The sequence below is a fragment of the Leuciscus leuciscus genome (genome assembly GCF_965113295.1).
Source record: "Leuciscus leuciscus genome assembly, chromosome: 11".
In the NCBI taxonomy this organism is placed as follows: domain Eukaryota; kingdom Metazoa; phylum Chordata; class Actinopteri; order Cypriniformes; family Leuciscidae; genus Leuciscus; species Leuciscus leuciscus.
This window is the reverse complement of record NC_138735.1, coordinates 22,713,596-22,727,308: the sequence shown is the minus strand read 5'-3', so window position 1 is coordinate 22,727,308 and position 13,713 is coordinate 22,713,596. Positions and strand designations below refer to the sequence as shown.

The following is a 13,713-nucleotide window of genomic DNA, read 5'->3' as shown; positions in this document are numbered from 1 at the left end:
ATAAATATAATAGATGCAAATAGATGCAAATTTAACACGCTATACCATGATTTTTTTTTATGCAGATATATTACATGTTTCATATATGTATGACTAACAAATATACATCACATTAAGATTTTCTTTATGAATATCTTCACATTTTTTTATTTCTTTTGGTGAGACAGAGCGCCTATCAGAGTATGGTGTAACAATTGTGATACAGTATATCCAAATGTTTTGGGGTGATTAGTTGATTGTACCTGCCAGGAAAAGTGTTGTCAATCATGCCCTGCTGCAATGTTATGTATCGCAGGAAGCCAGACCGCTTTAGCTTGTGTCCAGCAAGGCTTCCCACATTCATATAGCCTACTTCCTGCAGCTGGGAGTGAGAAAGAAACCGGAGAAGCTTCACCCTGCAGAAATATCCATGAGCATGCTAAAGCATGAATTACACTCAAGAGCTGTTATTCACTGCACTCTCTTGTGTGTGTATGTCAGTGTGTTGGGCACCCCTCAATATGCTCAAAATATCATCCAAATGCTTCCTCACTTATCTGTATGATGAGAGAGACTACATTATGTGCTTTCGCTTTCATCCCCTACTTAGTATGCAGGTGCACGCTTGGGTTCGGTATGCTCTCTGTGCTCTCATTGATGTTTTGGTGGTGTTTTGCAGCAGAGAGCTGGGGTGATTCCTCCCTCCCCTGTTCTGTCAGTGGTGTTGCTTCTTATGAATGAGATTCAGAGTTGAATGGAAGGCAAAAGGGCTCCACTGTCTCCCCCCAAAGAATCCAATTGCATTCAGATCACAGACTACTCAAGAAAGAGAAGGAAGCCTCAGCTTGCATGCGCACGGGCAGCACAGACAATGGGAGGCTTCTGTCTGCAGTGAGTGAGTTCCTGAGATGCATCTAAATTCCTTGATTCTTGGGCAGCAAAGCCCAGGTGAGGGTTGTGCGGAGAGAGAAAGTGAGAAGTGTCAATACCATGTTAATATTTATAATTTATCCATAAGCCAGGGTAGGCGATTCGTTCCACAATTGTTTTTGCTATGCTAGTTGAAAGTCTCTTAACATCCTGATAGCAGTATTAAGTTAAGTGGTCTAAAGGTATTTAAATGCATGTACATATCGTCTGTAGAAGGTGTAGGACCATAAATTGGTCCGATTGCAATGGTACGATGTCCTGCCTGCCTGTCAATGTATATTCATACCTCCACGCACCCATCACACGTCATCAGCGCGTTTCATGCTATTAAGAGTTAGACAGACGTCAGTCACCGAGCACCGCAACCAAAACAGCATTCACCTTTTACCTTTTACAGTTTCTCCTGAACCAAAACAATGAGCTTATGCTGCGTTAACGCCAAAATTACTGTAATTTGGAAGAGATGCAAAACTGTGACATTTTACTCTGAGCAGTTCATGACTCGAATTTATGTTTTTTAATGGCAACACTATAAACGCTGAAATGAATCTGAAGCAGTCAGGGGGTACAGGTCAGTGCTCTTTAAGTTTTTCATGTTCATTATTATTGTAATGTTATGTGCTTTGAGACATGAGGTATATTTAACACCGTCTATCGTCTTGTGACGCTTTGCAAATTCTGCTGTGTGAGTTCATGTGTTTTGAAGGAGGTGTGGCTTTGGAGACGCTCTGATAGGAGGGTTAGATCTCATTCTTATGTGAAAGAATGCCCCTGAAGGCCTTTATGCTGTCCCGTCACTGTCAACTGAGAAGCACAGGTCAGTGGGACAGAGGTCTGTGGAACTGAGAAGACATGATGATGTCATCGAGGCATGCATGAGCTTAATCTTAGATCCAAAATAAATGACCACAGTCAGTCTGTTCTGAACTTTCATTGGATGGATAGATGGATGGATGGATGGATGGATGGATGGATGGATGGATGGATGGATAGATGGATGGGTAGAAATGAGTTAATTTACTATAGATTGGATTATAAGCTTAATATCATTTTCTGTTGCATTCTATAATCTATTTATCTGTTAATCTGCAGGTGTTACTTCTATACATCAAAATCAATGAACTACAAAATAAAAAACAGAAAAGCCCACCGAGAAATATGCACACACCTTCAAAATCTCTCTCACACACGCACACACACACACACACACACTCACACACACACACACACACACACACACACACACACACACACACACACACACACACACACACACACACACACAATACAATGGATTTGCATCTGCTGGATTGCAGCAGAGAGCACATCTGGCCATGTTTTTTTTTGTTTTTTTTTGCATCTTGTTTGTACAGTCTGTATGTTTCCACCCTCTTACGGTGCAGTAAATCTAATCTGTTCAGGAGTAAACCCCCCTAATAAGCTCTCAAGGCATAATGGCAAACATCTATGCCGTTTCACTGATGAAAGCCCAGCTCACCAACCAGTTCCCCCTCTCAGACACATTACAGAATTCACTAGAATGCTTGTGGACCTTCTTACCGGAAGAAAGTCAGATGATATAGACTGACATTTTTTTTAAAGATTAACAAGCCAATCAGAATTTAGCACGTAGAATTACTGCAAATTGATTGAATCACCTGATGTCCCATGCTGTACACAAGGTCACCTAAACTGATGGTTAACCAAGCCAGAAATCTCACCAGCCAGTTGACTGCCAAATCACCAAGGTCACCTTGAAATAACAATTGAATTAATTACTTCTTGGAAAATGCAGCTTAACACGTATTATCTATCTCATAATCCTGTTAATATTGATTGTCTGTATTGTGTGCTCAGCTGGTACATATGGCTGTTTCTGGGATTATAAAAAGGTTAGAAGTAACTTCCTCTGTAATACGTTAAGATTCAGCGATCACGGACACCAAGTGCAGATGAGACCACGGTGTATGATCTTAGTTGAGAGGAGGTTATGGTCCGTCAGGTTGTGTGAGAGCAGGAGATTATCTGATGTTGCAGCACTCCTGATTCTTCCCTCCCTCGCCGTTTCTCGCGTTTTCTCTCCTCTTCAGTCTGTGATTAAAATCTGCTAGCAACAGACAAGAGTATAAAAGCCTTTAAAACCCAATCAGGGTTCACTCACACACACACACACACACACACACACACACACACACACACACACACACACACACACGAGACCTTGGGTTCTGTAAATGTTGTATGACTACAGAATTTTTATCCTGGATTGCACCTCTGTAACTGTGCTGTATGGCCATGTACATACAAACAATATATAGTCTTTATTAAACACAGACCTGTTTTCCTGCAGACACTGTTCACCAAGGCTGCATTTATTTGATCCAAATTACAGTAAAAACAAAACTGTATATATGTGAAATATTAATACAGTTAAAAATATCTTTTCTATTTGAATATATTACATTTTTAAATACATTTACCTAATTTATTTATGTGATGTCAAAGCTGAATTTTCAGCATCATTACTCGCAGTCTCCGGTCACATGATCCTTCGCCAGAAATCATTCTAATATGCTGATTTGGTGCTAATAAAACATGTCTTTTTTATTATAAATGTTGAAAACATATAACGAACAGAGATTATGAATAATAAAAAAAAATGTTTATATTTGTTAATATTTTTATTATATTATATTATTTATATAATAAACCAAAATAATGTTATTAAAATAGCAGTTCATTTTAGTTAAAGCCTTTACACATTCCGCACCCTATTTGAGGAAAGATATTAATAATATTATAATTTTTGGGGGGTATAACACTAGAATATAGTGTATGTGCATATACTGTAAAGTAAGACATCAGATAGTTGTCTCATTTCTTGGTGATTGGTGAGTCAGTTTCTTCCCTCTAATATTTTAGCAGGCCTTTTTAGTAATATTAATTATAATGCACCAGGTTTGCTGTTGATAAAGGGGTATTTGAGTCTTTCTGACAGGACTACGGTGCGACCTAAGACGTTCAATGCGACTTGCATTGAACCTTGGCGAGAGATACATCTGAGGTGATCGCACATGGACACATACAGTCTGAAAGACAAAATGTCAGCACGCAATCATTTCTCTGACCTCCTTTCCTCTCGTGTGTTACTCTGGACATATGTTTGGTACATCCCGACCTTGACTATAATCTGCTGCACTTCCCCAGGACTGCGGGGCGTCGGGCAGACCGAATGACAGGCGGTGGGTCTGAAACCAGTGCCCGGTCCGCCTCATGTCCACGCTGATTAAAATATCCCCAAGGATCGGTGATGTAACGCCACAGGCTGGACTCTTTCCTACTGTAATAGACCTCTGGCTGCTGTTCCCAAAAGCATTCCTCCGAAAATTGAAGGTCTTAATCTGCCCTGTAATGCTGTCTTTCTGGACAGGCCGGACAGAGAGGATCATCTATATGAGGGACAGATTTGTACTGTTGGCATCTCTGCACGCTAGTTCTGCTATAAGTTCGGCTTTACTTTGTCCTCTGAGGAGTTTGAGAGGTGTTTAAACTTATTCTAGAGAAGATATAACATCAAATATAATGGCGGTACATGCTGCAAAGGAGGAGGACATACAGTATGTGTGCATCGGTGCTCTTTTTGTAAATACAGACCTATATGTATGAGTGTTGGTATAAGGACCCTGAGACTCCCTCTATGGAAATGATTGGTCAGGAAGAGACAGACTGTTCTCAGTAAACCCTTTAATCTCCTTTTCTTTTACTGAAATCTCAATGAATGGGCATACATACACACACACACATGCATACAGTACAGACAAAAACATACACAGATATACACTACATTTTATTGGGGGGGGGGGGATTTAGAATAATGTGCACTGATGAAATGTGCACAATAATATTGACATTTAGCTATGGACTAAACATGTGGTGCGCATGTGGACACCGTCGTTTTTGAGGTTTGCACAGAGATAACCTTTTTTTTTTTTTTTTTTTGAGGCTTGAACCTTGGAATCTATTTCAGGGTTTGGGTTCTCGAGACACCAGGTACTGTTGTTGTGCGGATGAGCGGGCCGGAGCGCGTTGAGTGTTTTCTGTTAGAACGGTGTCGTGTAAGTTAATAACTAATGATTAACCCCTAAGTTAATAACTAATGATTAACCCCTAAGTTAATAACTAATGATCTTCGCAACAGAAGTAAATTAATCAATCAAAACTAACTTTAGCTGGACAATAACTTTATTCTAGAGCTGCTGTAAAGCCTAAACAATCTCTGTTACTGTAATTTCCTATTATCACTGCAAAGCTGCTTTGAAACAATCTATATGGTTAAAAGCGCTATATAAACGAAGGTGACTTGACTTGACTTGACATTTATTAAGATTTAATAATAAAATAGAAAGAAAAACTCTTTAAATATGAAAATATAGGCTTTTATAAGAAATTTTGAACTGAACAGAATTAGTGAGGTTCATTATGTAAAACGAGACCAAAAAATCAGATAAGAAAATAAAGATAAAGTTGTAATAGCTTTTTTTTAAGTGCAAGAATGAAGTCCATCTTTTTTTTCTTGTAAAAAAATTGCCATAGAAAATTATGCAATCTCTGTCTCTTTCTATCATTGTATTACATTATGATGTGATATTTGGCTTATGAATTAAGCAAATGTGATGAAAACATTAAATATGTCTCTTGCAAGATATTTTGATATATCTTAAATCAAAGGGATGTGAAAAAGCAGAGAGTCTGAAGTAAACGTATCTTTCTCTCGTTTTAAGAAGTTCTTCTATCTATATATCACAAATATGATTAAAAGGAGTGCATGCAGGACTATATATAACATATATATATATATATATATATATATATATATATATATAACATATAACATGGATATAACATGCACATACAGTACTGTGTGTTTAGCTTCGTTTTCATGGACTTTTAGTTTGTATTCGTCAGTTACCCGTTTCCTGTGTTTCCTTTTGTTCAAGTTTCCCGCCACAAATCTGGTTCCATGGACGTTCATTAACATCATGTATTTGTATTCCATTCATTATTATCCTATATATTTAAGTTCCTCAGTTTGGTTACTTCTTTGTCCGGTATTGTTTGTGCTATGCACACTGTTTCGTTCGTGTTTCAGCTCTTATATGTTTATATTGGAATTACCTCCGTCTTCTCTTGGATTAAGTGTGACAACATGCAGTCTACTGTACCTAAACACACATAGCATGCATACACACGCAGTCTCACACCAGCCCCACATTCACCTAAACACACTCACTCAATTAAAGTTTGCCCATGTGTATTAAGTGAGTGCTGCCATGCTTAAATAATGGATGCATTTGCTTGTGACAGATCAATTTGGAAGCCTCATCATCACTAATTATTTGAGCCCCTCAGGGAGAATGTAATTGGTGGCTGTTAGGCTGCTCTCTGCATCACAGTTTCAAACACAGACCCGTTTATGCCTCTGTCTGTGTGTGTTTCCAGTAAAGTACTTCCAAAATGGTGATATATCAAGCTTTAAAGAATGAAATCTCAAGTAGTGCATCCTTTCCCCCCTCTCTATCTCTTCCCTTTATCTTTTACCAGTCAGGAAAGAAGGATGGCTGTGCCAGTAATTTGTATCATTAGGTATACAATTGCAAATCTAAAATACTGCATTCAAAGAGAGTTGCACGGAAAGACTGTTGCTATGGGAACCATTTCGTGAGGCTCACCCTCTCCAAACTTTGATAGCAGATTTGGACCTTTTGTGTGTGTGCAAGATAAAGCATATGTGTGTGTGTGTGAATGAGACAGAGACAGATGTGCATGCAAGATTTACAATTATGTTTACACCAAAACAACAGGGCATTTCATCAGCACTGGATGACATCATAAAAATAATTCATATACACCCTGGCCTAAATTTCCCAGAACGCATTGTATGCCAGAAAAACATCTCAGTAAGATGAAGATGCATTAATTTATCTTCTTGTTTTGTGGGAAATAAGAAAAAAAATCCAGAATTTTTTATATAAGATTAAAATATTTTATGTGCAGCAGTATTTTGAATTTGTTCAGTAAAAGTGTCACTATACATTTATTTGGGAGGACTTAAACCTCACACTCAAATGTATTATATTTAGGCTTAAACCCAAAAAAGCCTATATTGTCAATGGCTAATAAATATAAATGCAATAAAAAGACATATTCTCTGAAAATAAATATTAATATCTTATACATTTTCCTTCTCAAGTAAATTATTCTTGTTTTAAGGAGGCTTAATGAAAAATAATAGGCCTACAAAAATGATTAAAAAACTTTTTTTTTTTTTTTTCTTATGGCCATTTTGGCTAACATGATAAACTTTAAGTCTTGTAAGTGGAAGCAGCAAGCTATTTCTAAGAACACATATGGCTGGGGAGAATCACGTAACGGCGTCTCTGTTCGCCTGTGGATTGCTTGAGGATTTTGACTGCTGTATGAGTGATAATAGTCTGTTGGTTCCCTGGAATAAAATCTCTGATCCCTAAGATGACATTTTTGTCTGAGGCGTATTGCCAAGTCATTTGCACGCTAACGAGGTTACGTAAGTCTACGATTCTTCCACCCCTCAGCTGTCACTCACAAACACAATAAACCCACATGCATGCCGTCACATGCTTTTGCGACGACAGTCAGGGTCTTTTCGCTGCCTACAACGCCCAGAAACAATAAACATCCCACCAAATCTTCACACCTCCTCCTCCTCTTCATGTCAATTCATCCTTATGTTCTCTTCCACCCCTCATCCTTTAGTTTGACACGAAAGCCTCCCGCTCTTTTCACGAACACCTGCCTCCGACTGAACTGAACTGTCGGCGTGTGTGTGTCTGATGAACACATAACAGCACTGCACAGCTGCTGACCTGTGTGTGGATACTTGTGAGTGTGTGTTCCACAGTGAAAAAGAAATTTACACGGGTTTGGAACGACATGAGAGCAAGTGAAAAAAAATTGTTCTTTGATTAACATTTATGACAGACAGCATTAGTGGCTGCTGTCACTTTAAGATATAACACACGCGTCCCATTTTCTCACAACTCCACGTCCATTTAAGACTTTATTTAACTCATTTAAGACTGCTTTTATTAGGATACTCAACAAAATGGACAGTTTGGCATTAATGTGTATGTTATTGTTCGTTCAAGCGAGAGAACTCGAGTCTGGCGCGCGTTTTTCTGTGCGTCGTGTGCGTCGTCACATAGACAGGACATTCACAGACATTCTATTGTCTTGAATGGTTTAAAAGCATTTGCATGTTTAAGAGTGTGATCGTATATTGTAACGCTAGCCAAAGGATGACAGAAAAAAGAAAATGCGTTAAATTAAGCGTAGCGTCAGTTCTGATAGGTCACGTTAGTCAAGCTCTCATCAGCTGACTCTCAGCTGATCCATGTCTATAGGAATATGACGTCTATCACTGTATACACATATAAGCTCCTTCAGTATTATCAGCAGCTATCGCGTTTCTCAGGAGCTATTTACCCTCCTCCCTCCACAGCTCCTCCTCTCGCCAGTCAGTATGGCATTCTCATTCCCCTTGAATCAGAATAAAATCTCGAATCATGTACTTTAAAATCTTGAATTAATGATATCTGCAATAAATTCATGTTGGTTATGTTCTGTTTACCCTAAGGGTTATTGCTGCTCTCCCTGCTCTTATCCATGCTAGGCTGCCATACCTCCAATCCTAACTGTATGCTAATTGTCAATCGTATTTGACGATAGTGGTCCTATAGTGGACAGAAATATTTTTGAGACATTAAACTGAAAAAAATGGATCGCATGTGTTAACAAGTTAGCGTTGACAGCACACACACACAAAAAAATTGTCCCTTTAAGTTACTGTTAGTATCTTGTTATGTACACACAGAATTGTGTGTAGTGCATGGAAATCTATAGGACATTTTTTGAAGATGATTCATCCGTTAGGTTTTCTGGACAGTGACCCTTTCATCCGCCCACTTACATGGCAAATGATATTGGCCCGTGTGACGGAAGAGGTCAGCGAGTGATGAACTGCTCTGTCTTTGCGGCCAATCGAATCAGCGCTGACCCTCCAAACACACACAAGAGGCATCAACAGTCACACAAACACAGAATAGAGCAATCTGCTCACAATCACAGTAATTTACAGTGTTTTCCACCAGATGTTTCTTAAAGTTTTTCTATGTGTTTGTTGTGTGTTTGTGTGGAAATAATGGCATTTGCCCCAAATCATTTGTAATTAAGTTGTTTTCAGGGGGACGTGAGTGACAGCTTGAAACCTTGAGACAGAAGCTCATTTTTCAAAGGCAAAAGAGAAGCTGCAGAGAGATGGAGTATGTGGGAGAGAAGAAGAGAGAAAATATGAAAGCTATTTCATCATGCGGAACTCAGTGAATATTTCATCATGTGATCAAAAATAGCTATACACTCTCTACTGTTTCGCTTGTCTCTGTGGTTCTTCATACAGCAGGGAACTACCATCAGATGTGTTATAACATGAATTTGGCTGTTTTTTATATGTGAACTCCCACCTTTACATTTTTATCAAGCAAACAGACATATTTTTTGTATATTGTAGGGCAGCTTGTGTGTGTGTGTTTTTTTTTATTGTAAAAATGCAGAACATTTTCTGTTGGTGCAGGTTAGATCATAACTATAAAAAAAAGTCAATGAAATGTCCCTATTGTGTGTGTGTGTGTGTGTGTGTGCGTGCGTGCGTGCGTGCGTGCGTGCGTGTGTGTGTGTGTGTGTGTGTACCATATCCTATGACTCAACATCCACTTGACTGAAGTAACTGCTTATTCTTTCATTTAACAATTCAGTATCGATATCAACAACTGTGTGCGAAGGACAAAGCATTCTTAAAATATCATACTTTTACCTTGAGAGGCCAGTGAGTGGATGTATCATGACTAAAATACAGAGTAAAATAAAAACCAACATCTGTTATCTCAGATTTCTGATGGTTGCCTGTGATTTGGGGGAGTTATGCAATCTCTCAGGAAAGGTCTGACTCCCTGCCCTCAGTATCCACTTGTATTTAATTATATTATATGCACTATTGCAAGAAACCATGGGTGAGAGAGACTGTTCACGGAGCCTGAGGCAGAGCCCTGCAGGATGCTACTGGTAAATTGTTTGATAGTATCCTGCCAGTGAACTGATGCTGAAGCTTTGTTTAAGCCAGTGTTTTGTATCCCTAACACAACTGACATTAAGTTACACATATACCCTCATGGCAATTTTTTTCTGGCCCAGTTCCAGTCCACACAACCACTTTTCCCTTGGCCCACATACAGAATGACAGCCCAGATCTGGATTAAAGACAAGAGCCACACATGAGCCACAACTGGCCCAAATCTAAGCCAATCAGTAACTCATAACTGGTTGTAGCTCCTTATTTTGCATATCATCTTGTATACTTGACACTTATGGCGCGTTTCCACCAAGCGGTACAGTACGGTACGGTACGGGTCGGTACCCTTTTATTTGCGTTTCCACTGCCAAAAGTTGAGAATGGTACCAAAAAGCCGAACCGTACCGTACCACTTTTTGGGTACCCTTCCGTTGCAACTACAGCTCGCTGCATCCTGCGGTGGATATCCAACCCGGCCCACATCCAAGTGTGACGTCAGAAGCCACGCCCATCCAAGTGTGACGTCGGAAGCCTCGCCCATGTCCAAAAACGGCACGTGACTCGATTTGTTGTACGCATGCGCAAAATGGCGCTGCTTCCTGTCGGCAATATGTTTACGGTTGTTATCATAGTTATTGGTTTATAATAAAGATGAGGTTATTGGTGTAGAGGTGTGACGCTACAGATTATTGATGCAGTTAAATTGTGACGCTTTTGGCAGGCTTGGAATGGTCTAATTCATGTTTTTGTAAGTTAATGACATGGTAGTACAAGTAAACAATGTACCTTAAAACGATATTTTTGTATTTCTCTTGTATTTCTGTTATACAAATGGTAATCAATAATCATGGTTTTGCTATAATAAACGTATAAGGGAGCATTTAATAATAAAACGAGTTTTTGTCACTTTCTTAATTATATGGACTCCAAAATAGTTACCCCTTCTAAATAAAGAAAATAAATGTAAACTTTTTTTTTTTTTTACATTTCTTTCTATGTGGTTATAGAAATATTGCATTTTTACAATCAAATTAAGAATTCACTTATTAGTAGCCTGTTATAGCAAATGACTTTGAAATCAAATTAAAGAACAGCAGAATTAAATTTATGTTAACCTTAAGTTAAAGAACCAATATGGTGAAACTCGAAAAATTAGAATATCGTGCAAAAGTTCATTTATTTCAGTAATTCAACTAAAAGCTGATACTAATATATAATATAGACTCATTACATGCAAAGTGAGATAATTCAAGCCTTTATGTGTTATAAATTTGATGATTATGGCTTACAGCTATGTTGAATTACTGAAATAAATGACCTTTTGCACAATATTTTAATACATAAAAACCAGTTAATCTCTCGCTTCCCCTTCTGTACAGGTTTTATGAGTTTAACATATCAAAATATAACATCAAAATATCATCATAGTTCAAAATATCTTGGTCACAAATTAATATTTTAATTTAATATTTTGTGTTAATACATCAAGTTTACATCAAAATATTGTGCTAGAACAAAAGCACCAAAAAGATCCCCTTTTCCACCAGTTGCTGCAAGAATGGCTTCAACTCTGAGAGAGAGAGAGAGAGAGAGAGAGAGAGAGAGAGAGAGAGAGAGAGAGAGAGAGAGAAATAATAGAATTTGTTTAACATGTTCAACTGAAATATATATTTCTGATTTAACACTTACAAAATGTTGTAGAGAGAGAAAGTCAAATAGAATATTCATGTTACTGACGTCTAATTCCAAACTCCAAATGTGTAAATGTAAGAGCAATACCCACCAATTGAATGGTCTCCCTTCTTTCCTCAATTGTTTGTCAATTCGTCTGTTAAAATCTTCCACTTCACTGAAATAGTTATCAGAGAACAGTCACTGTTGTGTTAACAGAAATATCAGTAACAAAAGGGTGCACTGGGCATTGTGCAAAAATAATTAATAATCTACTCTGACCTGCAATGATAATCCGGACCAGAAAGGAAGACCTGCTCCACCTCCTGAGACATCCCGGAGGACAGCCAGGGCATTTATGATGGCCTATGAAAAACGTTAATATAAATATACAATAATATCACTACTGAACAGCAAACCATTATATAGTATAGTAGTGCTAGCATGCAGTAGTACTCCTGAAAAGAAGTATAATATAGTTAGGAAAGACTGCTGATGTGATGGCTGGCTTGCCGTCACTGTATTTACTATGAATCAATAATAAAACTTATGCATATTACAACAGTTTATCATCACATTACATTATCTAAACATGTATAACTTCTTTGCATAGCAATGACTTTTTCAATATGCAGTATTTACAACTGACAGAGTGACAATCAAATCTCATATTCTTTACGAGCAGAATAAGATTTACAGGATGTAACGTCACACATAGCACTGAAATAATATATTTTTCATATTTACCCTTAATCCAAATAACAACATGAAATTGGTGATGTAATAATGCAGTTAGAATAGTTCGCAGTTACCTTCGTCTTCTCTTCTCGATGCTTCTTCCTGTTTTTAAATGTTAACGTTAATGAGACTGTGTCCAATTTGGGCATGGGCGTGGTGGCTTCTGACGTCACACTTGGATGTGGCCGGGTTGGATGTCCACCGCAGGATGCAGCGAGAGGCTACTCTTCCGTTGGGGTACCTAGCACAGTGGTACGGTACTAAAAGGTGGAGCTAGACTCACTGCAGGACGTTGATTGGTTGACAGAGAATCGTCACTTGCGCGTGCTACGAGGGGAATGACAACATAAGAAGCGCCATTTTTTAATATACAGTTTAATATAATACTACTGTTACTGTGTCACGAAATGTAATTTTAAGAGTTTTTCAGGCGAGAATGTAGTTGTTTAAAGCTCAAATCTGTGGTTTATTTATAAAGATGATTTGTTTTTCCCCGGTTGTGAGATCCATGCGATCAGCGGGCGCTCGGCGCTCATGTTTCCCGGCTGGATGAGCCTTTCCTCGGCTAAGTTAGTTCTTCTGACGTTCGCCGATGACTCCGACGGTAGTGGTTAAACATGAGATATAATTCGTCTTGTGTAGACCTAACGGGCGATCTTTGGTCTCGTGAATATATAATTCGTTCCCTGTCAATCGTTTTGGCCGAGGGCTAAGTTTAGTTTCATATTATAGGCTATTTGTATTTAACTTTACTGTTGTAATGTTAGACTAGAGCGCAGCATTTGGACATTTGACTGAATTGTTTGCTTTATTTCTTATTGTATAGCGTCTTGTACCTTTTACTTAAACTTTTATATTGGCTATTATTGATAAAACTGAAATTTTACAAAAATAAATATGGTTTCTTGTCATTTTCTTATAACAAGATTATCACTGATGTTTATTGCAACATTTGTACAAATGCATATATTGCCTGTAATATGTGTAATTTTTTTTATTATTTAAACGAAAAGAGGTAACGTTAGGGTTGTGTTTTAAATTTCGTTTTGTTATAACGTTAAATAGAATAACGTATAACGTGCAGTCAATATGCGTTGTTCATGAACCACATTTGTGTCCCTATAATGTTTAATTTATTTAAATGAAAACGAAAAGAGGCAGAGTAGTGTTTTATAACATATTTCGTTTTATTGTTGCTTAAAATGTACATACAGAGTAACAGAGATAACCGGAGT

The 13,713-nt window shown here is 38.0% G+C and overlaps 1 long non-coding RNA gene across 1 annotated transcript; it reads right to left on the bottom strand.

Moving 5' to 3' along the window:
* Positions 1 to 11,508: 11,508 nt before the first annotated feature.
* LOC309508731 lies at positions 11,509 to 12,061 on the bottom strand. Its single transcript, XR_014209702.1, has 3 exons — positions 12,023 to 12,061; positions 11,853 to 11,918; positions 11,509 to 11,639 (listed from the first exon to the last, which is right to left on the bottom strand). It is a non-coding gene; the product is annotated as an uncharacterized lncRNA (long non-coding RNA).
* Positions 12,062 to 13,713: the final 1,652 nt, after the last annotated feature.